Consider the following 27,996-nt stretch of genomic DNA (forward strand, 5'->3'; position numbering starts at 1 on the left):
ATGGAAGGACTGGATGAGCTCCTAAATCTGCCACATGCAAGACTAGAAGGGGCCGCGGCCATAAGTGCTTCACTGTGGGAGCAGGAACAACAGGTATGGCAGTGCCATCTACTCACAATCCACATGCTTCATGATCGCAATGCAAGTGGGTCACTTTGTTTTCTGCTTCCTTCAGAGTCAAGGATAGTGTTTGGATAATATTCCTTCAGAGTTAAGAAATTAGACATGTTTGTTCCATATAATATTCCTGTGCGCTTTTGCCGCACAGGTCATAGCTGGGGACTTGCAGAACACCGTATGCGAGCCACAAATGGCTACAAGCATACAACCAGGAAAGCAAGCTCAAACAGAATGCAAACGTGTGTCACTCACCTCTCAAACTGCCGTCGTGAAGGATTCCCGCATCGCAGCCGTGAAGGAGGAGCCGCCGTCACCGCTCTACCGCCTCGCCGCCCTAGTAAGAGTTATGGTATACAAGGATTATGGTATACAGGTCTATGGATTCCTGGACTTCTTTTCTAGGGATTTAGAGCTGCATAAGTGTAAAGCCTTAGGCTTAACCTTGAGTGGGAAGGTCGGAGATTGGTATCGAACCTTAAGGGTTGAAGAGCGCATTCACTACCCCACTCTCAAGAGATTGTTCTTGAAAGAATACATACGTGAGGGTGTGCTTTGGGGAGTAGCATCTCGACTCCAAAAAGCTAAACACGAAGAAGGGGAGTCAGTGAGAGACTTTATAAGTCGATTGAAGCATCTAAATTCTCGCTGCACTCCCGATGAGCGCTTCAATAATAACCAACTGCTCGATAGATTCATCCGAGGATTGCGCCACGAGGACATATACAATGGCCTAGTCATTAGAGGTCTTACAACGTGGGAAGCAGTCACTGCCAATGCAATCCAGTTAGAAGACAACTTGATGATTGCAGGTAAAAAGGTGTCTTCGGAGACAAAATCCGTTAGTTCGCAAGTATGACGGTGAAACCTATTGCCAAGGAGCCCAAGATATCCGAAATGTCTGTGATCGACCTTACTAAGGCTCTCCAAGAATACTTTAGGGGTAATCGAGCCCCTCAAAATAGCCATATGTACCCAAGAAGAGAGCAACAATGGTGTTCGGTCTGCTTAGGACCACATAGCACGAGTGAATGTCCCACATTCAGAGTCAAATTCAATGGGAATTGCAATGCATGTGGTAAGTATGGCCATCAATCTAAGGATTGCCTAGTACTTAAGTGAATGTTGGCAAATCAGGCACCACTAGCCTGGTCAAACACACCTCAAGTACCCGCGCTAATGCCTGCACAACCTGTCGAGCAACCGTCACAGCACATAGTTCCAAAGAATCCGAATGTAGTCCAGTCTGTGCCGTTACCACCGCCAATGCTAGGACCACAACCTCAAGGATTACCCCAATAAACTAGATGGGTTGTGAGTCACATAGTGCATGTGGGGATTATGAAGAGGAGATAGACCCCACTACTCCATATGGGATTGATACGTTTGAAATGACTCCCCAATACTACATGGAGGATCATTTCGGGCAAGTCAAGCCTGTATATCAAGCGGCTGCTCTCGCCACAAGAGGGCAAAACCTTAATACCTTGGCAAGGAGACCACCTCTTCAATGCTATGAGTGTGGTGGACCGCATCGTGTAGCGGAGTGCCCTAATAGGCTACAGAAGATCGCTACTCAAATGCAAACAAATCAAGGGAGCACATCGGGAATGCTGGTACTTACATGTAATCGTTGTGGCATAGATCATTTGATTGCTCAGTGTCCACATAATCCTAATGCACCCAAGATTACGCCGTTGAATTTGGTTGAGGTCACCAACCAGGCATGAGGAACCACACCCATTGTACCCGCGAATGTAGTTACACGGTCAATGCTTCAAAATCAAAACTACATTCTTGAAGAGAGGGATACTGCATCAATTGCTTGAGCAAAGAAAAAGAAAATGCGACGGAAGAGATCGCTTGATGCCACGAGCTCCAAGCCTAGTTCAAAGACTAACATAGGGACAGGAGACGACCTCGTGTATATGAATGATCCTGAAGATGATTCCGATTCAATAGAAACCATGGGGACCAAAGCCACTACCTTAAGGGAGGACCCCACTCGGGAGCTCAACGAGGGAGAATCAAGCGAGTACATAAATAAGGGGAAACAGAAGGAAACTTCCTCCGCCCCACAACCAAGTCAGTTAATGCCCTCTCGACCACCCAAACTGACTGAGATTCCCCAAGACAAGCCACGTGGGCCAAAGACCCTCAAGAAAAAGATTGGAACTTACCCAAACCCAGTTGAGGAATAGCCGCAACGCTCATACATAAATCTCATCAAATTGCAGGCATTTTTCTCATCGAATCAAGGAGATCTCCAAAATACAGGTGTTATTCTTCCATACCCACTCTCTTTCGTTTTTACTGTTCAATTAATTGCATGAACTATAATGCATGACCACATGGAAATTGTCAATGTACTACTTAGTTTTTGAAGTTGCTTGATGTGCTAGTGTAAATCATTAATGAGCTTAACCTTATTGGATATATTCCTGAGCAGCATGACATCTTTAGTTAACCTTGGAATACGATTGTCTTAAGTCTGGGTTAAAACCATCGTAATGTTTAAACAACCTGGCTGTGTGTATGTTGATCTCTAGGACATAGCTTTTACCCCTTTGTTGAAAGGATGCAAGACAAATTATAGTTCAGGAGCGAAGGTCAAAAGAAATAAACTATATATTTAAAAAAAACCTACAATAAATGGCAATACAAGTCTATGATGTGCTTTAATGTTGGCCTATCGCCTTATTGATACTTGGTAGGCGAGGAGTATTCTATGGTAGGGGGTAGCCTTGCCTAAGGTGAACTAATAGATTCCTGGATAATGCTTTGTGTTAAACATGGTACCAGGATCGATGTTAGTTTTGCCTTAGAAAGGTCGCCATTGTGTGTAAAAATTGTCACGTGCATAAAAAAATAAAGGCAAAAGGCTCCTGTAACTCTGATGTTTCTTGTGTCCCTAGGCTCGTGGTATTAACTTGTTCTTAGAGTAGACACAGTGTGGTTATCTGTTTATTTATTAAGCTTGGTTATTTTCCTTGACTTAGGCCAGTTATAAACCTTGATTAATCTTTGACACCTTGCTAACTCTTGATTTACTTTCAATAATTTTAAACTCCTGTTAATTTGCTACACTAGCTCATTCATGTGACCCCTTAAACTAAGTCTCATAGCAACATCCATTGTGGTCTAACATGCTTGAATTGATACACTTTATATCTTTTGAATTCCAGCATACTTTCACTCTACTTCCTTGTTTTGCAGACAGTCTACCACAACAACCCTATCGAGCTTACCATACCATAGCTTCCGAGGACGGAATCTACATCAGGAAGGGGGGCATGTTAACCTATGACGGACATTGAGACGTACTATGTTTTACTTCATTAATTTAAATATTCTGAGTCATGGGCCGGGCTTGTCGGCACCATATGTTAAGGATAAAGGGATTGGGTGATCGCCGATGAGAGGCGCACCTTGAATATCAGCAGGGTAAGTGTTAGGATCGGTCGGCCATGTATGGACGTCCATGTGTGAACGGCCAAGTCACCCATAAGAGTCAAATGTAACCCTAAAACTCTCATTCTCATGTGTTGAATACAAGAGTGCTCTTGCCTTATCCTCTTGGTTTCCTTCTCCTGCGTGTGTGCGAGAGAGAGAGAAAGAGAGAGTGATAGAGCGATCGAGCACTGTGTAGCTACAAAGGCTGAATTTCAACACTTGGCTGAGTATTTAATTGCTTTACATATGGCTGCCCTCCATTAAACAAAGGTAGGAGCAAATCAAGCATGTCATGTGAGCATACATTCTACTATTTTTTGCATGAAAGCATGGGTTGAATTGAGTTTTTGACAAAAACAACATCTCTACTTACCAAAATCCGCTTTGAGGCGGCCAGATGGTAGAGTCTATATTCCTTGCTTTCTAAACTGTATCCCACAAATATGCATTTAATTGCCTTATCATCAAGCTTACCTCCATTTGCTTTCTTTTTTCTGCACGCGATTTTTTTTTCTTTGTGTGTGTCATAGCCCCATCTTTTCAGCCATATATGCATGAAATTCCTTGGACATATACTCCCCCTCCTTGATCTGAACGAAGGGTGCCAACTTTACATTCACATACATTTTTAGCCATGGATACGAAGTGCTTAATGCACATACAAAACCTCTGACTTCTGCTTTAATGGGGATACACCCAGCTATATCTAGAGTAATCATCAATAAAAGTGACGAAGTAGAGATATCCCCCAATAGATGGTGTCCTCGTAGGACCAAATACATCACTATGTATAAGCTGTAATTTCTTAATAGCTCTCACAGATCCATCCTTTGGAAATTATGCCCGATGCATTTTACGAATAGTACACCCCTCACATACATGTTTAGTAGGGGTCTCAAGAGTTGGCAACTCAGACACCATATCATGCCTTTGAAGGCGTAACAAACTGCCATAATTCAGATGGCCAAATCATGCATGCCATAATTCTGCATCACTCATAGCATGAGTCGTGGAGACTGAACAAGCATCATGTTGTAACTTCTAAAATACATCCATATTGTATAGGCCATGAAACAAGGTACCTGAGGCAATGATAGAATAACTCTATCATTTCTATCCTGAACTATACATCTGTCATCCACAAATTTCACTGTCAAGCCTGACAAGGCTAAGGCTGAAATTGACAACAAGTTCTTCTTAATGCCTGGCACATATAAAACTTTAGAAAGAGTAAATACGCCCCCATTTGTAGCAGTGAGCATAACTCTACCAACTCCTTTGACAGGATATAAGGAACCATTTGCACATGTGATGGTTCCTGCACTTGGGATAGATTCCAGAGATGAGAACAATTTTTTTGTGAAGTAATGTGCTTACTAGCACCACTGTCAAAGTACAAGCATCCACTTCTGCCCACCACTAACATGAATACATCATGAACAGAAGAGTCATAACTGCAATGTACAATCCATGCCCAATCATCTTGAGCAAAATTTACAGATTCCTTCTTCTCTGCACTTGGTGTAGATGCATCAGCCACAACCATGCCCGATTCTTTCTTTTTCTCCTTCTCTAGCCTTTTCTTGCACTCATTTATGTAGTGCCTTGGTTTCTTGCAATAGTGACACTTGCTCTTCTTTTTAGGCTAATCACCTTCTTTATCTACATCCTTACCTGAGGATTCTGATTTTGGCTTATAGCCACCATGCGAAGAAGCTTTACCTTTGCCTTTCTGATTAGCAACAAAATCTTGGTCACCAACTTGCATAATAGATCTATTTTGCCTAGACTGCTCTTCTTGCAAGAGTATTGAAACCATCTCATCAAATGAAGGGCATTTGGATTTCCCTTCATCACATAAGTCTAAGGATAGAGGCAAAACTCTGATAAGAGTCCAGCAATGCATTGAGAACTGTGGGCACCAATGTACTATCAAGATATATCTCATCCACACTAGCAAGTTGCTCCTTAAAATCTTTGATCTTGGTCAAGAAGTTGCCCATTGAGTCTCCCTCATTCATGTGCTCAGACTCCAACTGTTTGCACAGATATACAACACGTGCTTCATTGCACACTTGGTATAATGCAACAAGTGCATCCCATTCCTGTTTTGAAGTCTTACATGACTGAATATGAGGAATAATGCTTCACTTCACAGAAAGTGCAAGCAATGCATGTGCATGTGCATCTCTTCCATCCCATCTCGTTTGAGCGGCAGTGGGAGGTATTGGTGGTGCATGTGGAGGAGGCACATTTGTATAAGATTCTACTTCAAATGTACCTGCAGCACCTAGTTGCACTGGTAGTTGTGAAACATGATGAGTTTCACTACCACTTACCACATTCCAAAGGCCTTTAGCAACTAGTACATGCCTCATCATATAGGACCACAATGGGTAGTTAGTCCCATCAAGTTTGTCCTCAACAAACATGTTGAATACATCACTACTGCCAACCATGACTTTCTACCAAATGCAAAATATTTCAACACACTACAAGTACTCAATATTCACTGAATGCAACCCTGGATGGCTGACCGAATCACCTGCAAAGTGTATGAAAAATAACACAGAGTACAGAATAGAGTGTTACTGGTGGCGAAAGTATGATGGTCAATGTTGTTCTAGACACTGTAGATGTTGTTCTAGACATTGTAGATATTGCTGCACACCAAATCTTTGTCGCTACACAGCCTAAACACCCAAAATTGAGCAGAACCAATCCAAAATGATACCTTTCTAGAACATCTGCAAAAATCTTTGCGGTGCCCAAAACATGCCTGAAATGCGCCCAAATCGCGCCACGGATCTCGAAAACTCTATATACTTCATATACAACACACTACATTATATAGCTTCTTCTCCTAAGAGGGAAGCTAGCTCTGATACCAATTGTTGGAATTAGGGTTAGGGTTGCAACAATGCACACACACAAGATAGAGAAGCTTGAGAGCACACAAACTCACTAGATTAGAATCAACAAATTTATGACACATACAAAAGATAATTACACACCCCAAAATGAGTAGATGAGAGAGTGTACATACGCACGGGGGAAAAAACCTCCTAGTGAGGGAAAAAGTACCCCAACAGTCCTAAGTGTGTTCACACATATCACTACCATATAATGCTACAAAAGTGCCCCTAAAAAGGCCTTGATTCAATTTTCTTTTATAAAACCTTCAAACCCTTCAAATTCTCTTGTTTGATGCTCAATTTCCAATAAGCAACCCTTTGGAAGTTTTGCACTTGTGTACCTTTGTAGAAGCCTTGAGGGATAAAGATTTAATAGATGTTGGACAAGGAAGATAAGGTTCTTAACCTTTAAACTATAGGGGTGGTTAAAGCTTTGGCATAGGCATGAAAGGAAAGATATGATAAGCTTTACAATATATAAGCTTTAAGGTTTTAAGAGTAAGGAAGCCTTTATAGCTTTGAAGGAAAGCTTAGTAGCCACCCAAAAGAGAAGTTTATAAGCTTTACAATGTAAAGCTTATAAAGCTTTTTAAGCTTTATTAATAGCAAAGCTTTTAAAGATTTGGCAAAAAAAACCTGTTAATCGATTGGCGTACACACGAAGAGAGAAAAAGCATCGTTTGTCGGCCCGCAAAGAGAGAGAAACAAAGGGAATTGGCGGCTACGATGACTAACAGTGCACAAAGTGGGGTGAGAGAGAGGGGAATAAGGTGATAGCAACAACTAGCAAGAGAGAGAAGGAAGATATCCGTTGACACAAGATTGGGTTGAATCTCCTCTAGATGAGTGTGGCCCTTTGTAGTAGTACTAATCCATATTTATATGTATTAAAAGCTTGCTTTTCAAAAAGATAACTCCAAAAATAAAGCATAAGTTTTTTTGAGTTTTTTGAGCGTAAAAGCTCACAAAAATATAGCAAGCTACAAATATAAAGTCTTGGGCATACCCCTCTAAGCATAGTGAAGACCTTACGAAGGTTCTTTGGTTTCTGAAAGTTGATGTTTTTACATTAAAGTTGATGTAAAACATCAACTTTTAGGCTAAGAGTTGATGTTTTGCATCAAAGTTGATGAAAAACATCAACTTTACTACAAAACTTGATGTTTTGCATCAAGTTTCATGTGCTCCGGAGAAGAAAGTTGGAGGATCAGAGGTCAATTTTAAAAAAACGATCTGATTTTGTGATTTTGTCCATGCTATATCACGCACAGACAACCTGTTCCAAAAATTTAGAGTATCAACATGACCTTGTTTTGGTGCGATTTGGGGATGTTACAAAGTGATTTACAACATCTACAAATCACTCTGTAACGTCTGCGCAAATAGCACTGAAACAGGATCATGTTGATACTCAAAATTTGTGAAACTAGTCCTCTGAGGATGCTCCCGCAAATGGAATCACAAAATCATGCCGTTTTTTAAAATCCACCTTTAATGCTGCAACTTTCTTCTCCAGAGCACCTAAAACTTGATGCAAACCATTAAGTTTTGTGGTGGTAAAGTTGATGTTTTGTATCAACTTTGATGCAAACCATCAAGTTTTATAGTAAATTTGATGTTTTGCATCAACTTTGATGTAACACATTCAGCTTCGTGAAAAAGTTGGTGTTGTATCAACTTTGATACAAAACATCAAGTTTTGTGGAAAAGTTCATGTTTTGCATGAAGTTGATGCAAAACATCAAGTTTTGTGAAAAAGTTGATGTTTTGCATCAACTTGATGCAAAACATCAACTCTTAGCCAAAAAGTTGATGTGTTAATCAAGTTGATGCAAAACATCAACTTTTAGGTGAAAAGTTGTTGCTCTCCATTAAGTTGGCCACAAATGTTGTAGCTAGCAGATCCTTACCATATGTAGTAACCAACCCACTCACCCACTTGCTATTTTATAAAAAAGTAATTTTCTTAAAGTGAGCTTTTCATGCTTTCTAAACTCATTTAATAACTAAAATTACCTTTTTAACCCCTTTTTCTCACAAGGACACATTTTCTTTAAAAATCAGTGTTGTGTAACGTTTTTTAAAAATTAGACAACTTTTAAAAAACGTTACACACTGATCTTTAATAACTAAAAATACCTTTTTAATCCCTTTTTCTCACAACAAGGATACATTTTCTTTAAAAATCAATGTGTAACGTTTTTTAAAATTAGACAAATTTTAAATATAAGCTTATTGATAATATTTTAAAATTCATCTATGCATAACAAACTCTCCCAAAAAAAGTATATACTATCAATTTGTAAATTGAGATACTCAAGAGCTTCAAAATGGATTTTAACACTACTCTCATCAAGAGCCAAAAATAGGGTTTTATAGTTGAGATAATAATTGTATCAAGATAACGCTTTTGTAATATATTCATATAAAATTATAATTTTTTATAGTTGTACTTTGTAGCATATCCTCAATTGTGCTAACATGGCAGTAGACCCAAGGAGTCTAGGCTTCAAGTGTACACATAGAAGAAAAAAATGTATTTGGGAATAGTGAAGAAGAGGATGCCTTGTCTACCTTATCAGAGAAGAAGGCACATCAACTAGTGATGTTGATGGTATAGATAGCAATGATCATGAGAAACCATAACTATGCCATGAGCTATACATCTAGAAAATACCTCCTTTTTATAGCTGTACGTCTAGAAAATACCTCCTTTTTATAGTTGTACCATTTTTAAAAAAATTGAAGATGGCAATGATAAACAGTGTCTCTATTTTGGTATGTTTTGGAAAACTTATCGTTAAATTTTCAATTATAATCTCAAAAAGTAATAGAACCAAGTCTTTTTTTTCATGTCAATTTTTGTAAGAAACGTGCAAAGTACCCAAAATATTATTATTTTTGGCAGTGTTGTATGCATATGTGTAGACCACTTTTCAAAAAGAGGTAAAAAGTGAACCCTTTTTTAAGGAATTTTTGAAAGATGCCAAATGTTTCTCGTTTTCAGGAAATATTACCTATTTTTTCCACAACAATGTTGTGTATGAAGTTGAGGTCTAGTGTGAAACCTTAATCCTTACAAATGAAAACCTTGATCCATTAATGATTACTTCACACACTATCCTAGAGCTTCAAAGACCAATCAAGGCTAATGTAACCATGTTTATCACCACTCCATAGCTTTACATGATTTCAGCCATCTGGCCTCTATATAAGGTGCTTTGCTATCTTACTTGCCTGAACAAGGGGCTCTTAACTTTTAAATTTTATAAGACAGTGCTCGAACATATTAGGCATACGTTCTCACGCAAAAGAAGCCATGGAGGAAAAATAAAAACAGGATTTTACACTTGGGAAAAAGAAGCTATGGTTTTTTTTTAGAGAGAGAGAGAGAGAGAGAGAGAGAGAGAGAGAGAGAGAGAGAGATGTGATTTAATTTTTTTTAAAATAAAAGGAACTAAATTTTAAAATAAAAAACCACACCTTTCCCATCCCAAGTGGCGGGCTCACACTTAGGATGGGGGAGGGGTTGGATTTTTTTTCCAAAATTTTTTCTTCCAAATTTTGATTTCCATATTTGTTTGTTTGTTTGTTTGTGTGTGTGTGTGTGTGTGTGTGTGTGTGTGAGAGAGAGAGAGAGAGAGAGAGAGAGAGAGAGAGAGAGAGAGAGAGAGAGAGGCTTAACGTCGACATAATGAAGTAATCTTGTTTGGCTACCTAGTTAGACCAAACAACATTCACATGGAGAAATTCACATGGAGAGAGAGAGAGAGAGAGAGAGAGAGAGAGAGAGAGAGAGAGAGAGAGAGAGAGAGAGAGAGAGAGAGAGAGAGAGAGAGAGAGAGAGAGAGAGAGAGAGAGGCTTAACGTCGACATAATGAAGTAATCTTGTTTAGCTACCTAGTTAGACCAAACAACATTCACATGGAGAAATTCAAAGGCCTGACAACAAGAAGAAAATAATAATGCAACCTCAACCATGGCATCCAAAGCAATTACACAAGAAGGTGCCAATAAAAGAAGTGTGGATTACAAAGGTAATACTATAAACCCAAGGATATCATGAAGGTGCAACCCAAGTTTGGATCCCAAAAAATCAAACTATGCTCTCAAAGAAGAAGCGGTATGCACCCATGAAGAAGTCTGTATCAAAACAGAGATATCATAACCAAGGAACCATGCTCGATGCCCAAGAATCCACCAGATATGGGTACCTAAAAACCTTCTTCATGCCACAAGAACCTTTGGACCGACAAATAAAAAAAACAAGAGTGCTCAATAACATATGAAGCATCTGGGATGGCTACAATGAATGACATCAACAAATGATACCAGCAAGCCATCAGCTTCAGGGATGATTATTTTCTCATCAAAGAAAGTAGTTGCTAAGTGGGTATATTTTTACTCACCCACTAGTGGAAACCTCGTCATCAACAACATCGAGGTACATCTCTGGGGATGGGGAGACCATGGTGGGTGTATGCATGGCCTATGGTACAACCCATTGCATAGAATTTCTTAAAATTTAACCTCACCACCACTAATCAAATAACCTTACCAACATCTATACCGACGCCTATTCCAGGTGAATATGAACTGGCGCCTATATACTGGCATGTATACTGACACTCGATGCACTTACAATGCCATGTTTTGGTGCCGATATAGGTGCTTGTAAACCCATCATTCCCTTGTAGTGAGTTAGTATATCTAGGAAGGTGTTCCATTTTTCTCATGTGTGTATTGTGTGCACACATATGATTTAGTCATGACTTTCTCTTCATTTCTCTCCTGATCATTGCTCTACAAAGGGGTAGACTCAACTCTCCAACCCATGTAGACTCTCTCTCTCTCTCTCTCTCTCTCTATTAATCCATATAGGCTACCATATAGGCCAAAGGTCTCTCTCTCTTGACATGCAACACTCCTCCTTTGTTTCTTCCAAAATATTCTAAATATCTTTCTATGGTTGCAGAGCTCTCTCTCCCTCTCCCTCTGTGTGTGTGTGTGTGTGTCTTGGGAGGCTATAAGCTATGCTCACGTGTTCCAAAGGACTATGGAGAAGAGGATGCCTAGGGAGGTAGAAATGGAGGAGGGAGGGAGAGGTAAGCGCTAAGCTAGTGGAGGTTGGCCAATTCTCAGAGTGAGATGAGGAATGAGGAGGTGGTAGGTGAGCGATTCTCTCGCCGGGCATGAGTGGGAGAAATTATGAGTAATGAAATTATCCACAAGTATGACCTTAGTATAACCTTACTATAATTAAGTGGCCACTTATTTAATACCACTAAGATAAATTTCAAGTGAGGAAATGTTACTTTTAGGTTTTATTAGTTAATTTATTTAGCATATGTATATAGCTTTTGCAAGGTTTGTGTTGAATCCATTAGGAGGGAACCCATGCATTGCCGCTCCTCCTCACTCCTCTTCCTCACACTCCCCCCTCACACTTGAGGGGAGCTGCCTAGCTCGGCCACATGGCAGTATGGATAGATTTAGTGTGAATAATATTATGGATTTATTCATCACATTTTTTGGGCTTTTGCAAAGCTTGTGTTGAATCCATGTAACAAAGTGATTTTAGGATGCACATACACATGGGGTATGGACCTAGGCACATACACATAGGGTATGGACCCAGGCACATGGGGACTTACATTTAACATGTGGGATTTGGGTATATGGGGCTTTGGGAACTATAAAAGGCATTAACCCTTAGACAATTGTACCCTTTCAAACCGTTTTGGACATAATATACACTTTACCTTTCTTGGAGCTATTTGGTTGTTGCATAAGCTTTCATGGCTTTCTTCATAAACCTATAGCTACTCTAGGCATTGAGGAGCAACCTGTGTGGATTCTAGCCATTGAGTCTAGTTATTATGAGGACTCTAACCATTGAGTCTAGTTATTATGAGGACTCTAACCATTGAGTCGTACCCTATCCCTAGATCCCTTTCTTGCACTAGTATCAGATATTTGCCTTTGGTGGCTTTTGGCTTTGATCTTGATAATGATTAAGACTTAATCATTTTTGGACTAAGTTTCACACAGTTTTTCAAGATTGCATTTATCTTGATTTATGTGGATTAGTAATGAGATTAGTGTTAATTATTTTTGAATATATACTAATCACTATTTTCAAAAATCATATTCTTTGAGTTTCATACATAATTTTCTTGATTTTAGTGATTTCTTTCATCAAATCTTTTCATAAACCGTAGTTTCTTTCAATATTTACCTAGTTTATTTAGATTCTTGGTAGTTTGAGAGTAGTTTGGATATTGGTGGTTTCTGTTATGAATCTTGGTACATAGTTTATCAAGAAAGTGTACAAATTACAGTTATGTTACAGATTTGAATATATTTATGTGCAGATTACAGTTCTATTGTAGATTTGAGTAGATTTATGGACAATTTATAGTTTTGTTATAGATTTAGGCAAAGTTTGCACTGTGCAGATTCTAAAGGAATCTTAGTGTAGATTTATAAAGTTTGCAAAGAGATTAAGTACAGAAATCAAACCTTGCACATAATTAATATCAGTGATGAGTGAATCTTGATCAAATCTTTCCTAATCTTGATCATTTTTGTAACCAATTGTGTTTCTTTAAAAGAAATTGAGCAAGGAAAGCACAATTATGTTTTGTTAAAAGAAACTACAAACTTCAAGAAACCATTCAAATACTGTTGAAAATTCAAGCATGAAAAGAACAATTATGTTTCTTTAAAAGAAATTTCTATACAAACTTCGAGAAACCATGAATATTGTTGAAAGCTTAAGAAAGGAAAGCACAATTGTTGGATTCTTGCTGAATTTGATATAAGAAAGTAAGATTAGTGAATCTTTTGGAAGTGGTGTAAGATTGATCAAGTTCTTACAATCTTTTGTGACACATTTTGCATCATTGGGTGATAAATTAATATCTAAGAAGTTCTTAATCAAGAAACTAATTGATAGCAAGAAGAAGTAAATCTTGGTACATATTAGTGTTAGTGGGTGGTGATGACATCTTCACTTATGCAAAGACTATAATAAATGGATTAACATAGTTAATGATAGATTATGACCTGACAACATCGTATAATAATAGGAGTCATGATTGTATAACCCTATTGGGTGTCAAACCCAACCCTTCTAGTGTAAGCACCAGTGCACAACCATGCTTGAGGTTCCATTCCAACATATACAAGAGTTAATAATAGTTTGGACAAGAAAAGAACAAAGAATGAAATAAAGCCAACTTACAAATTGACGTACTTAGTTTACAATAGTGAATTAGAAGAGATCACACTGGGAGATTAAAGCATTACAATACTTGCCAACTATTACAGATTAATGCCATGAAATAGGTTATGCAAAATATTAATACACGCACATAGTCATGAAGTTGTAGTGATTAGTAAGGATAAGTCAGAGATTAGAGTTTTTAGAGATCATCGAGGTAATTTAGAATGGAGATCTTGCATATGCGACAAGTTTGGTGTAGACAGTTGTAAAGAAGGGTGAAGAACATTTTAAGAAAAACCCTAAGTGTAGATAATACATACTTTGGGTGTTGTTCACTTGCCGCCGTAAACCATAGGATATTATTACTATCCTTCATTGGATCGACATACTACACCCATCATGGTCATTGACATCATTTTAATACCATCTCAAATTCCAACCATAGGAGATTTTCTCATGCACTATCATCATGGCTCTACACTCGTTATCATGAGTTGCCACTTTGTGACATGGATCACATTTCTTTTGTCGAGTTTACACATACCTTTGGCACTTCAAGGCTTAAACCTTTAGATCCTCATTCGTTTGTTGACTTCATGCTATGATAAGGCGGTATATCCATGCCATGGTTGGATGTTCAAGCTTGAGGGTTTGATGCCTAGCCATTTGAGACACGTTTTTGATGAGAGGGATGTATGTGTCAGATTGTCTCTACACGGTGACTTTATTGATTCATTGCTTGGTTGATGGTTCGACATTGTTCGCAATGTGATGATTCTTCTTTTAGCAACTTGCATGAGTGTCCTACAGTCTTGAGCCATCATGATTATGTTCCTAAGGATGTAGACTACTTTGACACAGATTCATGATGATGCATTGCACATGATGATATTGATACATTTGCACATGATGATATTGATACACATGCACATGATGATAACATTGCCACATATGCACATGATGATGATGTATGTGCTATTAATGTGTGTGAGCTAGATCATGTGAACATGATCTAGAGGGCAGGTATAGCATTGATGTGAACATGATCTAGAGGGCAGGTATAGCATTGAGTTTCATGGGTACACCTATGTCTACCTACCTTCCTAGGGATCGTGGGGATGCCATAGATGTTGATGAGGGTCTATTACAGGATCATGAGCTTTTGACTAGTGATGTGTCCATTGTACACGCGAGATACCTATGAACATAAGCATTAGCTTCTTATGTTAGATATGTCATAGGCTATTCTTCTAGGGCTTACAATTGTGGTTTCATTCTTGATTCGACCACTAAGAACTCCTAGTTCTCATAGCTAACTTGGTAGTGGTTAGCATAGATATAGTTCATATATTTGAGTAGTTAGGCATAGTACATGAGACTAGTGATAATTTCATTGAGGTGAGGTCTCGTAGGAGAGGAAAGATTATGCACATGGATGATATTCTTATTGTATCGTATGTTGTTGATCTTCAGAGAATGTTATGAGAATATATTTTAAGTTCTCTTAAAAATATTATTCTACCCTCTTATGTAATTTAGGGATGCTTGGATTATCTTTGTGTCATACCAAATCATGTCAATATCATGGGTGATGCCATTATAAATATTAATACATTTGGTATACATTGATGTATGATTGGGGCCTCCAATGTTTGTTACAATTTGTTTCTATGGAAGGGTGATTCCTGGGTTACTTACACTTGGAAAACATGTGTGTGGTGATGGTTTGTATACTTATGAAATATTTGTTTACCAATTTATTATTGGTTATTTTATAGGTGAACAGGATTCATAAGATTAAGGAGAATGCACACAATATTATTTGTTGACACACATTTTTGGAAACAAGCTTTGTATATACATGTGCTAGCTTGTGCATATTTTGATTTATTTTGAAAGCTTAGATTTATCAAGCTTAGAATTGAACTTTAATACTTTTCTAAAGCGTGATATGCTTTAATCCTAGCCTCAATTTATGGACACTCTATTTTGAGCATAAGAGAGTGCCATGCAAGTAAAAGCACCTTTTGTATTTTTGGAGGTTATGGCCCATTTTGGAATGAAAGAATTACGTAAATACTATGATACAATATCAACTAAGTAAAGAAAACGTTATGGAAGATGCTTTAAGTAAATGTCCTAGTGTTCATAACATTTTTGTCATTCAAAGTGAACATTTGAGTCCTATGAGAGAATGTTATGAGAATGACCCAAATTTCTCTCAGGTTTGGACTAAGCTTAGAGACAATAATTGGAACCCTGTTGGTGATTACTCGTGCCATGATGGTTACCTTTTCTTCCAAAAGATATTGTGTATTACACAACTTTTCATACAATTTATATTGGAGGAAATGCATTAACCGCCATTCATGGGTCATCGAGATGTTTCTACTACTTTTTAATAAGTCACTAGAGAATTCTTTTGGCCTTATCTTAAATAAGATGTAGAAAAATTTATGGCTGAATGTTCTATTTGTCAGAAAATTAAAAGCTATAAAGGTAAGACCCAGGGACTTCTTACTCCTCTACCAATTCCTAATGATACTTGTTGGGAACAAATATAAATGGACTTCAGTACATGTTTTCCTACTATATCTGGTCATAATGACATGATTTGGACTATAGTGGACCGTTTAAGTAAGCAAGCTTATTTCTTATCTTGTAAGAAAACATTGAATTCTCAGCAAGCTGCACGATGACTGTGTTTATCAAACATATCTTTGTATATCACGGATTGCCAAAAGTTGTTTTTTTTACAGAGACTCTAGATTTCACAATAACTTTTGGATCACTCTTTTCTCTAACTTAGGCACTAAGATAGATTTTTCCACAGCTTTCTATCCAGAAATGAATGGACAGACTAAGGTTACTAACAGCACTATCTTGGATCTAATCAGAGCCTATATTGCCCAAAAATCTAATTATTCATGGGATAAATACATTCATCTTCTCCAGTTTGCTTAACAATAATACTTCTCATTCAGCTACTGGTCAAGCACCTTTCAAAATTGTGTATGAAAAACCTTTTCTTCTGGCTACTACTACTACTGGTCGAGCACCTTTCAAAATTATGTATAAAAAACCTTTGCCTATTCTAGCTACTAGACTTTTCCACAAAATTGAAGTTGTTGATCAATTCACTATTGATTTTAGTAGCATTTTGAATGATGTAAAACATTCTATTACACATGCTAAGAAAGAAAATCGCAAACGTAAAACTATCTATTTTTGAAATTGGAGATTATGTACTTTTGAGAATTGAGAAAGGTAAAGTGTTGAAAAATTCCTAGCTCTTAAGCTCACCCCAAGATTTTATGAACCTTTTAAGGTGATGCACAAAATTAATGATGTTGCTTATAGACTTGAATTACCTTCTCATTGGAAGATTCATAACTCATTTCATGTGAGTTTGTTAAAACCTTTCACGGGATTACTTTCCACGCATTCTGTGTATGAGGAACCACCTCTTACTGAGGGTGAGGAAGAAGTTTTGATTCTAGATACTTTCATCAATCATCAGATTATATCAGGTCATACTAGAAATCAATATATCAAATATTTGGTGACTTTTCAAAATCATCCTCATGAAGATGCAAGATGGGTGCGTAAGAAATACTTTCATACCTTCCCTGAGATCCTCCATTCTTTTCAACAAACCCACAATTGAGGGCAATTGCAAACTCAAGAAATAGGGAATGTTATGAGAATATATTTTAAGCTCTCTTTAAAATATTATTCTACCCTCTTAGACAAATTGGGGACGCTTGGATTATCTTTGCTTCATGCCAAATCATGTTAATATCATGGGTGATGCCATTATAAATATTAATATGTTTGGTATACATTGATGTATGATTGGGGCCTCCAATTTTTGTTATAGCTGGTTTGTATGGAAGGGTGATTCCTAGATTACTTACGCTTGGCAAACATGTGTGTGGTGATGGTTTGTATACTTATAGAATATTTGTTTGTGGTTATTTTATTGGTGAAGAGGATTCAGAAGATTGAGAAGAATACGCAAAATATTATTTGTTTGGCATACATTTTTGTAAACAAGCTTTGTATATATGTGCTAGCTTGTGCATATTTTGATTTATTTTGAAAACTTAGATTTATCAAGCTTAAACTTAAACTTTAATGCTTTTGTAAAGCGTGATATGCTTTAACCCTAGCCTCAATTTATGGACACTCTATTTTGAGCATAAGAGAGTACCGTGTAAGTAAAAGCACCTTTTGTATTTTTGGAGACTATTGTTGCCTAAGTTTGGTATGAAAGAATTACGTAAATACTCATGTGTGGGGAGAGGCCACACACATGAGGGGGGAAGATTGAACCCAATGTTGAGTCGTTACCCTGAGCTAAGTATTTTACATGTTATTTATTCAATTCTTGAATATGTTGAACTTGTGGTTTTTAATGAGTTGATTGGGTTGAACTTGTGGTTTTTAATGAGTTGATTGGGTTGAATAATCTATTTTTCTTGCAAGTCTCTATTTTCTCTATTTTTTAAGAAGTGGATCCATGTCAGATTTGTATTTGAGTTATACATCTTCTAGTATTGATGGAGATTGATCTATCATGGGGTATATGTTATATAGGGGCACCCTTGATGGAGATAGACTATGTTATGACCTTAGAGACCTTGAGGATGCCATGGATAGTTACTTGGTGGATGATACAACTTATCTCTCATTTGTAGATTCATTATAAGTATTTAGTGATGATTATAATGAAACATGATCTTGATGATCATGTTTCTACTCTGGATTATCATACACATAGCACATGATATGTTACATGGTATGGATCGTGCCTATATACATATTGATGCAATGGATCATACCTCGAATTGTTTGAGAGGTGCTACATGGGATGATGGCATTGATTCACATTTGATCTTGCATGGTACCGACCTTGAGTTATGTTCATTTGGTTTCCATGATTGTAAACATGATCCTATGTTCTTTGGATCCGGGACATTTCTCTTTGGATGAATTCTACGTCACCTGGGGTGTATGGCATTTGATTATGTGGCATGTCATTTGAATACACATGGGGTACATTTTGATTTTAGCCTACACTGTGATTTATTTATGCCAGGACCATTCGACATTCTGATCATGAGTTATGGTTTCATTTGGTGGATACTTTGGATGCCGGATTCACACTATGCTCGAGTGGATGGACTTATGAGCTTTCCTTTCGACCCGAGAGCTATTAATACATCAGATTCTGTAATAAAGTAGGAACTTTATTCAATAGGGTTAATAATGGGACAAGTCCATGTATAAAAGAGGGGACTTGGACCATGGTTGTAACTTTTGATGATCATTTTTAGAAATGGAAACTTATGTTTCTTGGAGCTCATGGCTTCTCTCTTGGCTTGTGGAAGGCTATTTCCATTCTCTTGGTGAGAGACTAAACACACTTAGGCATCATGTTTACATGGTGATTACTCATATTTTTCATGCATTACATCCCTTCATTCCAATTGGTATCAGAGCTCTTGATTTTGATCATGGGCATGCATGGGTTGTTGGGAAAATTTGCTTGAAAATTTGAGTTTCTTTTAATTTTTTTCTCATTTTCTTGTAATCCTTGAGTGATTCTTGACAAATCTTCTCTAATCTTGCTTAATCTCATGGATATGGTGAGCATTTCATGGAAATTGCTTGAATTTTGAGTGATTTTGGCCAATTTTACCATTTTTGGACCAAATTTTGGGCCTCTGGACCAAAAATTTGGGGCAGTCGGGCCAAAACTTAGGGCAAGTGACTAATTGCAATTAACTTTTTTGCTAATCACGATTAGTAATCATCTTCTTCTTCCTCAAGCTTTCCATAGCCATGGGATGCTCTTCCTTTACCCGTTTTGATGCCAAACCTTAGGGTTTTTGTAGAGCTCACTGAGATCTTTCATTTGAGCCTCTTCTTGCTAATTTTTTTCTCAAGATTGGAGAGCTTTTGTTCATTCTTCCATGGCTGTGAGAAGCCCTAGTATACCTTGCCAATATTGACCAAGTCTTGCATTGCTAAGCTCTTACACTTCATAGGCATCTTTGTGAGCATTCTCATCTCATGAAGGAGGCAAGGAGGAGGGCGACGGGCTGCAGCAGGCTGCCGCCTCAAAACGGCGCTGAAAATCATGAGGGAGAGCTAGGGGAAGCCTAGCTCTACTACCTCAAGAGTTGAAAGCTTTTCAATAGGGTTCTTAGCCCTTGTTTGGAGCATATTTTCAAGCCTTGTTCAAGCACATGGGAGGTGCTATTTGGCTGCAAATTTCAGAGCAAAGAAGGGCTACGTTTTTCTTCAACAAGAGGCTTCTTCAACATTTTCTACCATTGAAGCTTTCCGGATGACATTGGTGAGTGGTTTGATCAATTTCTTGCAAGTTTGAAGCATTTGGTGGAGCTTGGGAATGGATTAGGGTTGGACACATTCAAATTCCCCTAATTTTCAAAAATTAACCATTAAAGCTTGACCATTCACATGCCAATATTGCTTCTCCATGCATTATTGATGGCAATGGTGAAAGGAATTGATTCCACATGAGCTTGGCCAATTCATAGATCACATTTTGGGGGATTTTCTTCATTATGTCTCAATTGGCATGCCATTGATGGAATAGCAAGCTTATGCAATGTTTTTTGGAGTCTCTCATGCTCATCTTGATGCCATATGGACACTATGGATGCTCTACATAGCCATGCCAATGCTATGTTTTACACATGGGCATAAGAGAGCATTTGGAAGCATGCATTTGTCAATATGATGTGAAAGGGATTGTTGGAATGCAATTGCAAATGCCTTGATTGTGGTTAACAAATGCTTATGCAAATGCCATGGTGAGGGCATTGTGAATTGTTGGTTTGTGTTGGAGCTTTTGGATGATGGATTGAGGCATGAGTCCATGCTTTATTGGTGAGTTCTAAATTGTAAAAGGGCATGAGTCATGCTCAATACTTGTAAGCCAACAAACTTGTTCTATCATTTGATATTATCCACATCATTTTGTACCTACACTCACCATTGCTACCACTTCAAGTTTCTATAGAATCTAGCAATGTGTGAGGGTACCTTGGCATTGGTTGGAGAGGCCAAGGGGAGAATGGCTTGAACTCTTTGTGCCGTGATTGCCTTGGAAAAGCGGTACAAAGGGGGATTAGGTACACCGGTGTGAAGACATGGCCTCAACCTTCACCTTGGAGGAAAACTCGGTGAAGGGGTGAGAAGAGCTTGGCCGGGAGATCGGCAAGCTTCAACGCGCGTCATCAACAATCCTCACCATCGACTTTGTGGATGCATTTGGGCAATGGGGCCCCTTTTTCCGTCATATTGTGTGGATATTGCAAATGCTTTGATGGACAAAGAGTGCATATGATCTTTCATGACATTGTGGGATACAAAGAGTATTGCATGGTGATTTGAGAAGTTGCATTTTCATTTGAGATTTGGTTCCAATTACAAAGGAGACTATGGCGGAATTTTTCCAACAAGGGAGCCAAACAAGCTTATTGATTGGAGATTTACCCCATGGATACACTTGAAGAGTTATTTACAACTACCAAGGGGAGAAACACCAATCATTTGTAGCCGGATTGAGCTTTGGGACCAAATTTTGGGAATTTCTGGGATTTTACAAAACCCTAATTCAGTCCTAGGGTTTTTGGGATTAGGTCCGGAGTGATTACACGACTCTATTCTACTCATTGAGAGTTTTCAAATGAGCCATAGAACCCCTTAATCGGATATCACAATCTCGGTCAAAGTAGTCATGTTGACTTTATGGTCAAAGTCAAACAGAATATACTTCCACTTTGACTGAATCAAAATGCTTTTAGGGGTAGGTTCTATCTTCCGTTAGCTTTCTATAGAGCCGTCAAAATCCTAATTCCGACATATATTTTGCATTTTAGAGCCAAATTACTACTTTCAGCTGTCCCGCACAAACCCTAAAACAGAGAGTACTTGCCCACACCTAATTCTTACTGTGTTCATTTGGGAGGATAGTAGACACCATTACCTACCCATAGAACCTTCTTTTGTCCAATTCCGACATCATTTGGGCATTCTACCAACATCTTGCATTTCTTCACTATGCCGAAGGGAAAACCTCGCAAGGGTGGGGATGTTGTGCAAGAAATGATCATGGGTGATGAGGACATGGAAGGTAATATGGATGCAAGGGATGCATTCATCAATGAAGACAATGGGGGCAATGTACATAATCAAATTTCTCAAGGGACACAAGCGGCGGTTAACCATGACACCCTCATGCAAATGCTTGTACAACGGTTGGAGACCTTAGACTCCAAGCTTGATTCTCATTTTGAAACATTATCCTCACGGATTGGTGTGATGGAGGACAAGTTTGGGAAGTCTCAAGCACAAGAAAAGCATGGGAATTATGGTGACTATGAGCAAAGAAAAGGCAAGGGCATCTTGAATGAGGATTCCATGAAGGCCGTACAAGAGGATCCATTGGGAGCATCCACTCGGGGATTCATGGCGGATGCACGGAGACCTCTTGTCAAGGACATGTTTCCTCCTTCTTTTCATTCGGGTTTGTCTCACCTCAATGCATCAAAGGGTCCTACCTTTTCTAGGGCAATGCATTCAAGGGAAGAGGATGAGGTGTTTGTGAATGATGAGGAGATTGCACTCGATTGGAATCAAATGTCCTTTGCCCAAAGACAAAGGGATGCTCACGAGAAGTGGATGGAATTGTCGAATATCATCAAGAGGGATTACAAAGACTTTGCACAATTTATGGAGTCATACTCGAAGATGCAAAGATTCAAGCCCTCTACCCAACATGATAACCCATCCCACATATCTTCCAAGGATGTCAAAGACAAAATCTCACTATCAAAGTTCAAAGGTGACGGGTCATCTCCGCAAGAGTTGGAGGAGTGGGCTACCAAGCTTGACACCTATTTCCAACTTTACCCAAAAAGTGAGCGTGATATGGTACAATTTTCCTCCTTACATCTTGAAGATTATGCTCATCAATGGTGGAGGCACTTGATCAAACAAGGGAACACGCCATCAACTTGGGAAGGATTGAAGCGGGAGATGAACTTGGCCTTCATTTCACCCTTAGTGCTCGACCGATACCATGAAGAATGGTATGAGCTTTCTCAAAAGGGGATGATGGTGAGAGGTTACATCAAGAGATTTTTGAAGCTTTCAATGTACGTGGAAGGCTTGAGTAAAGACATGAAGATGAAAAAGTTTGTGCATGGGCTTGAACACTTCATCAAGGCGGATGTGTCGGCTCAAAGGCCTAGCTCTCTCAAAGAAGCTATGAGGTTAGCCGAACTCTATGAGCCAAAGTACAAGAGGTCTCAGCCCATGACCTTCACCAAAGACACACTCAAACCAACCACTACTTCTTACAATTTTGGGAAAGGTCCTACCTCTACATTACCATCCTCTAATCCAAGAACTCCTACATCATTTGGGGGTGGACAGCCAAAGAATGGGATACATCAATTTGATGCCAAAAAGAGTAGTGACTTCATGAAGAAGAAGCCCTTTCAACCCTTCAAGAAGACTCAAAGAATGGATAATCCAAAGATTGAGGAGTTGAGAAGCAAAGGGCTATGTTTCAAGTGCAAAGAGAGGTGGTCACCCGGGCATGTGTGCAAATCAAAGAAGATTGTGGCCACTATGATCCTCATGGATGAGGAAGAGAACAAGGATGACTCTCATGACATTGAGGAATGGGAGGATTGCAATGAAGAAGCACATGAGGAGACACTTGAAGACCATTCTTTCATCACGGAGGATGGTGAGTTTCCGTTTGATCCGGGAGGTGGAGTTAAGGAAAGCCTTGTGGACGGAGACATGCCTACCAATGCAGAAATTTCAGCTTGCATATGCTCTATCTCACAAGAGTTGTTGGCGGGTTGCAAGAACCCAAGCACACTAAGGTTGGTGGGGACCATCAATGGGAGGGTTGCACATATTCTTGTGGATTCCGGGAGCACTCATAGCTTCATCAACTCTAAATCCATCAACTCTCTCAAACTCAACACAAAGAAGACACCTACAACGTTCCAAGTGCAAGTGGCAAATGGGGAAAGTGAGAAGACTAGCTTGGTTTGCCCTTCTACAAAAGTGGTTTTATCCTCTTCATACACTTGGGAAGGTGATTTGGTGGTTTTGGATATGGGTCCCATCGACATTATCATGGGGTGTGATTGGTTGGCTTCACTTGGTGACATTCACATGAACCTTCAACAAGGTTTCATGAGCTTTCTACATCATGGGCAACAAGTGGTACTTGCTGCAAATGCACCTAAGAAGCTCTCTTTGATCACTCCAAGGCGACTCAAGAAAGAGATTAAGGCTTTTGGCACTATCTATGTGTTACATGTTACCCAAGAGGGGATGGAAGGCAGTGGACAGCACATAGATGAGGAAATGGCAACTCTTCTTAAGAAGTATACATGCTGTAATTTCTGGACAGCTTTGGGAAGGTCTACTATTGGGCCTATTTTTCTACTCCAACAAGCTTCATGGCGTATCCTAATGAAAGATTATGATGTGGGCTACATATGGCTGAGTGTACATATCATTTTCAGCCCAATATATGGAGTCTAAATGAAGGATTTTCAAGGGTCTTCATCGACTAGAAGGGCTGTCATAACAGTCCCACTCATACACTTTGGGCTTGAAGCTTTGTGGACTTGTATACATCCGGATTTTCATTGTATATGTGCTTTGGATGTACTTGAGAACTCTTAACCACTTCCCATTGATTACATTAGAGTCTCATACTTTGAGATTGTACATGTTATTGATTTTGAGGACAAAATCTTTGGGAAGGGATGGTTTGTAATAAAGTAGGAACTTTATTCAATAGGGTTAATAATGGGACAAGTCCATGTATAAAAGAGGGGACTTGGACCATGGTTGTAACTTTTGATGATCATTTTTAGAAATGGAAACTTATGTTTCTTGGAGCTCATGGCTTCTCTCTTGGCTTGTGGAAGGCTATTTCCATTCTCTTGGTGAGAGACTAAACACACTTAGGCATCATGTTTACATGGTGATTACTCATATTTTTCATGCATTACATCCCTTCATTCCAGATTCATGGGTCCGTGATGTATACTATAGTTATCCATCTAACCCGAGAAGATATTTGGTGAGCTTCATCATCAACGGTGTTTCCTTACACTTCCCATTTGATCCAGGTTTACTTGGAGCCATGGTTTTGGACTTTACATGGTTTGGATTTCTCTTTAATCCAAGTGGTTGTATGTTTGGCCTCATCTTCGACAGCATTCCACCTTTCTTTCCATTTGATCTCGTCGGGGCTCATGTGACTTTAGTATCGACATCGTGCGACTCATGTTTTTGCATCCATTTACCCTTGAGGGGTTTACCTAAAAATATGTAAGTATACCACATAAGTTCAAATGAAGGGGTTTTTTAATTCAAAATTTTAAGACAAACTTACATAAGTACATTTACATAAGGGGTTTAAAAATCGATTTTGAAAAAAAAAACCGTAAGTCCATAAAGAAAAAGGGATCATTTTATTCATGAAAAATTCATAGGTAAGGGGTTTTTTAAATACCCCTTGAACGCATGTGATATATAGGGTTTCTTAGTAGTGCACCCCCCGAGCATTTACCATGGCATTAACACCTAGTTATGGTTGATTTTTAGCTTTTATATATAGCCTTTGCATATGTTTGTTTGTGCACGACCACCCTTTGATTTTGAGGATGAAATCATTGTAGGAGAGTATAGATTATAATAAAGTGATTTTAGGGTGCACATGCACATGGGGCATGGGCCTAGGCACATGGAGCTTAGGGCACATTTAGCATGGGTTTTGGGCATATGGGGCTTTGGGGACTGTAAAAGACATCAGCCCTAGGACTATTGTACCCTTTTGGACCTTTTTGAACATAATATACACTAACTTTCTTGGAGCTATTAGCTTCTTACACAAGCTTTCATGGCTTTCTTCATGAACTTATGGCTACTCGAGGCATCGAGGAGCAACTTGTGTGGACTCCAGCCATTGAGTCTAATTGTGAGGACTCTAACCATTGAGTTCTGCCCTATCCCTAGATCCCTTTCTTGTCATCCACACTAGGAGGGGACCAGCGTGTTATCCCTTCCCCTCTCACTCCCCTTACAGTTGAGGGGGAGAGTTGAGGGGGAGAGCTTAGGGAGGTGCCACATGGCCGAGCCCTCGGTCAACCATGTGGCAGTATGAATAGATTTAGTGTGAGAAATAGTATGGATAATACTATTATCCACACTAACCAGGAATTTCCCCTTGCTCGGCCACGTGGTAGCTCCGTGACGGGGAGAACGAGCACGCGAGTCACCAAACTAGTTTTATCATAGAAATAGATCTTATAAAATATTTAAAAAATAGATGTTTGGAAAGTGTGTGTTTAGCATTCACTCCAACATGTTCAACGATGGAATTCTGTGCATTTTGCCGTGAGGAGCATGACGCTCCCTCTCTATGTCGTCTCATCCACCCACCCACCCATCGGCCCCCAAAAAAATTATGAGGTCAAGAGGGGCCTCAAAGCTCTGCAGATCTATGTAGCTATACTCTCTCTCTCTCTCTCTCTCTCTCTCTCTCTCTCTCTCTCCCTTATTAGTGTTAGAATAAAGTTTTTCTCTAACCAGTGAAAAAAAGTATGACCTTGACATGCAACCGATTTTTATTAAACAAAGGCATAGGTTAACCAATTTTATAACTAAAATTTCACAAAATTAAATCTTTAAACTCAAGACTAGGCGAAATTACAACCGATTTTTCTCAATTTGAGCCGTAAAAATTACACCAAAGGAGAGTTTTTTTTTGACATTGGTGCTGATGCGGTTGCACACAATATGGTAGCATCCTCCAATGATGGAGACCTCGTTAGTCCGCAAGAGCTGGTGTAGTGGTGTAGGAAAGCTTATGGAAAAAAAAGGATTTACCCCATTAAGCTTTGCGCCTATTAATTAACTCATTTTGATATGGACTCTCTTGCCTACCCCCCTCGAAACTTATATGCGGGTGTGAGAGTGCGTGTGCACGAGAGAAATCGATACACATTTGGCAACTACCAATCAAAAACGAGACAAGGCATTTGGCAAGTGGAGACACATGCCAGCCAACGACACATGTGAAGTTTGGAGAAAGAAGAAGGCTATGTAGCTTTGCATGGATCAAGCCATGTAAATAACATATGTGATATATGTCTCGTCTCATGTAATTAAGTCTGCTAGAAACCTACACAACGAATGTCTTAATATCCTCTACAAAGTGAGGGCAAGGTAATAATCGGGTGTCTAGAGAGGGATATAAGAGGTCCTCATGGAGTATGTTGCTCCCTTCTAGTAGTGGGGGGGAAAAAAAAATAGTAGTGGAAAAAAAAAAAGAATGTGAATATATCTTTTGAAAATATAGCATACGCGTTAATTAGAGTAGATAAACCTGCCAGCTACGGCTGCCTTGGATGTGATTAATTATTCTAATCCTTCTTCAAAAATCCCTTAATACACTCCTCTGATTTCCCTCGCTCAATGTTTACCATCGCAATTTGGTTGAATGATGCTGGTTTAAGTAACTATTAATTTTTTTTAATCAGATGGGTTACCGACATATCAACTGCGCGGCCGTCTATGGCAATGAGAAAGAGGTAAACCGGATTAAGTAAAGAAAGCTGAAGTATATTACTAATTTGTGTTGATGGATGAACTAATCAACGCAGTTAATCAAATCCTGTTAGATTGGAGAAGCACTGCAAGAATGCTTCAAGGCTACTTATGGACCACTTCCAAGCTTTGGTAAATGGATTGCAAAACATATATTTTGCAATTAAGAATATAAAGCACAATACATTAACATATATAATTACAATTAAGAATGTATTAACACTTTTTTTTATAACTTTCATGGAATTAAAAAGCAAAAAAGAAAACAAAGACACACATGCATAGATTATGATGATGATTTTGCACCCTTGGATATAAAGGCTACGTGGCAAGCGATGGAGAGGTTACCAGGGATAGACAAGGTCAAGACCATAGGGATGAGCAACTTCAAGTGTGGAGAAGCTAGGGGTCCTCCTATCCTATGCCATGATTGTGCCAGGTGTGTGCCAAGTGGAGTGCCACCCTCTTTGGCAGCAATGCAAGCTTCAACGTTTTTGCACCTTCAAGGGCATCCACATTTCTGTGAGTATATTCCCATCCCTTTTGGTATCTGAGGAGTCATCACATGATGTAGCTAGATGGTTTTGATGGTTTGAT

General features: G+C 38.9%; 1 pseudogene; it reads left to right on the top strand.

Annotated features, from left to right (window-relative positions):
• On the top strand, nt 1-27,987 carry LOC147608896 (NADPH-dependent aldo-keto reductase, chloroplastic-like; annotated as a pseudogene).
• Nucleotides 27,988-27,996: the final 9 nt, after the last annotated feature.

Source organism: Cibotium barometz, chromosome 52, assembly GCF_041138505.1.
Source record: "Cibotium barometz isolate CiBa-2024 chromosome 52, ASM4113850v1, whole genome shotgun sequence".
NCBI classification, from domain to species: domain Eukaryota; kingdom Viridiplantae; phylum Streptophyta; class Polypodiopsida; order Cyatheales; family Cibotiaceae; genus Cibotium; species Cibotium barometz.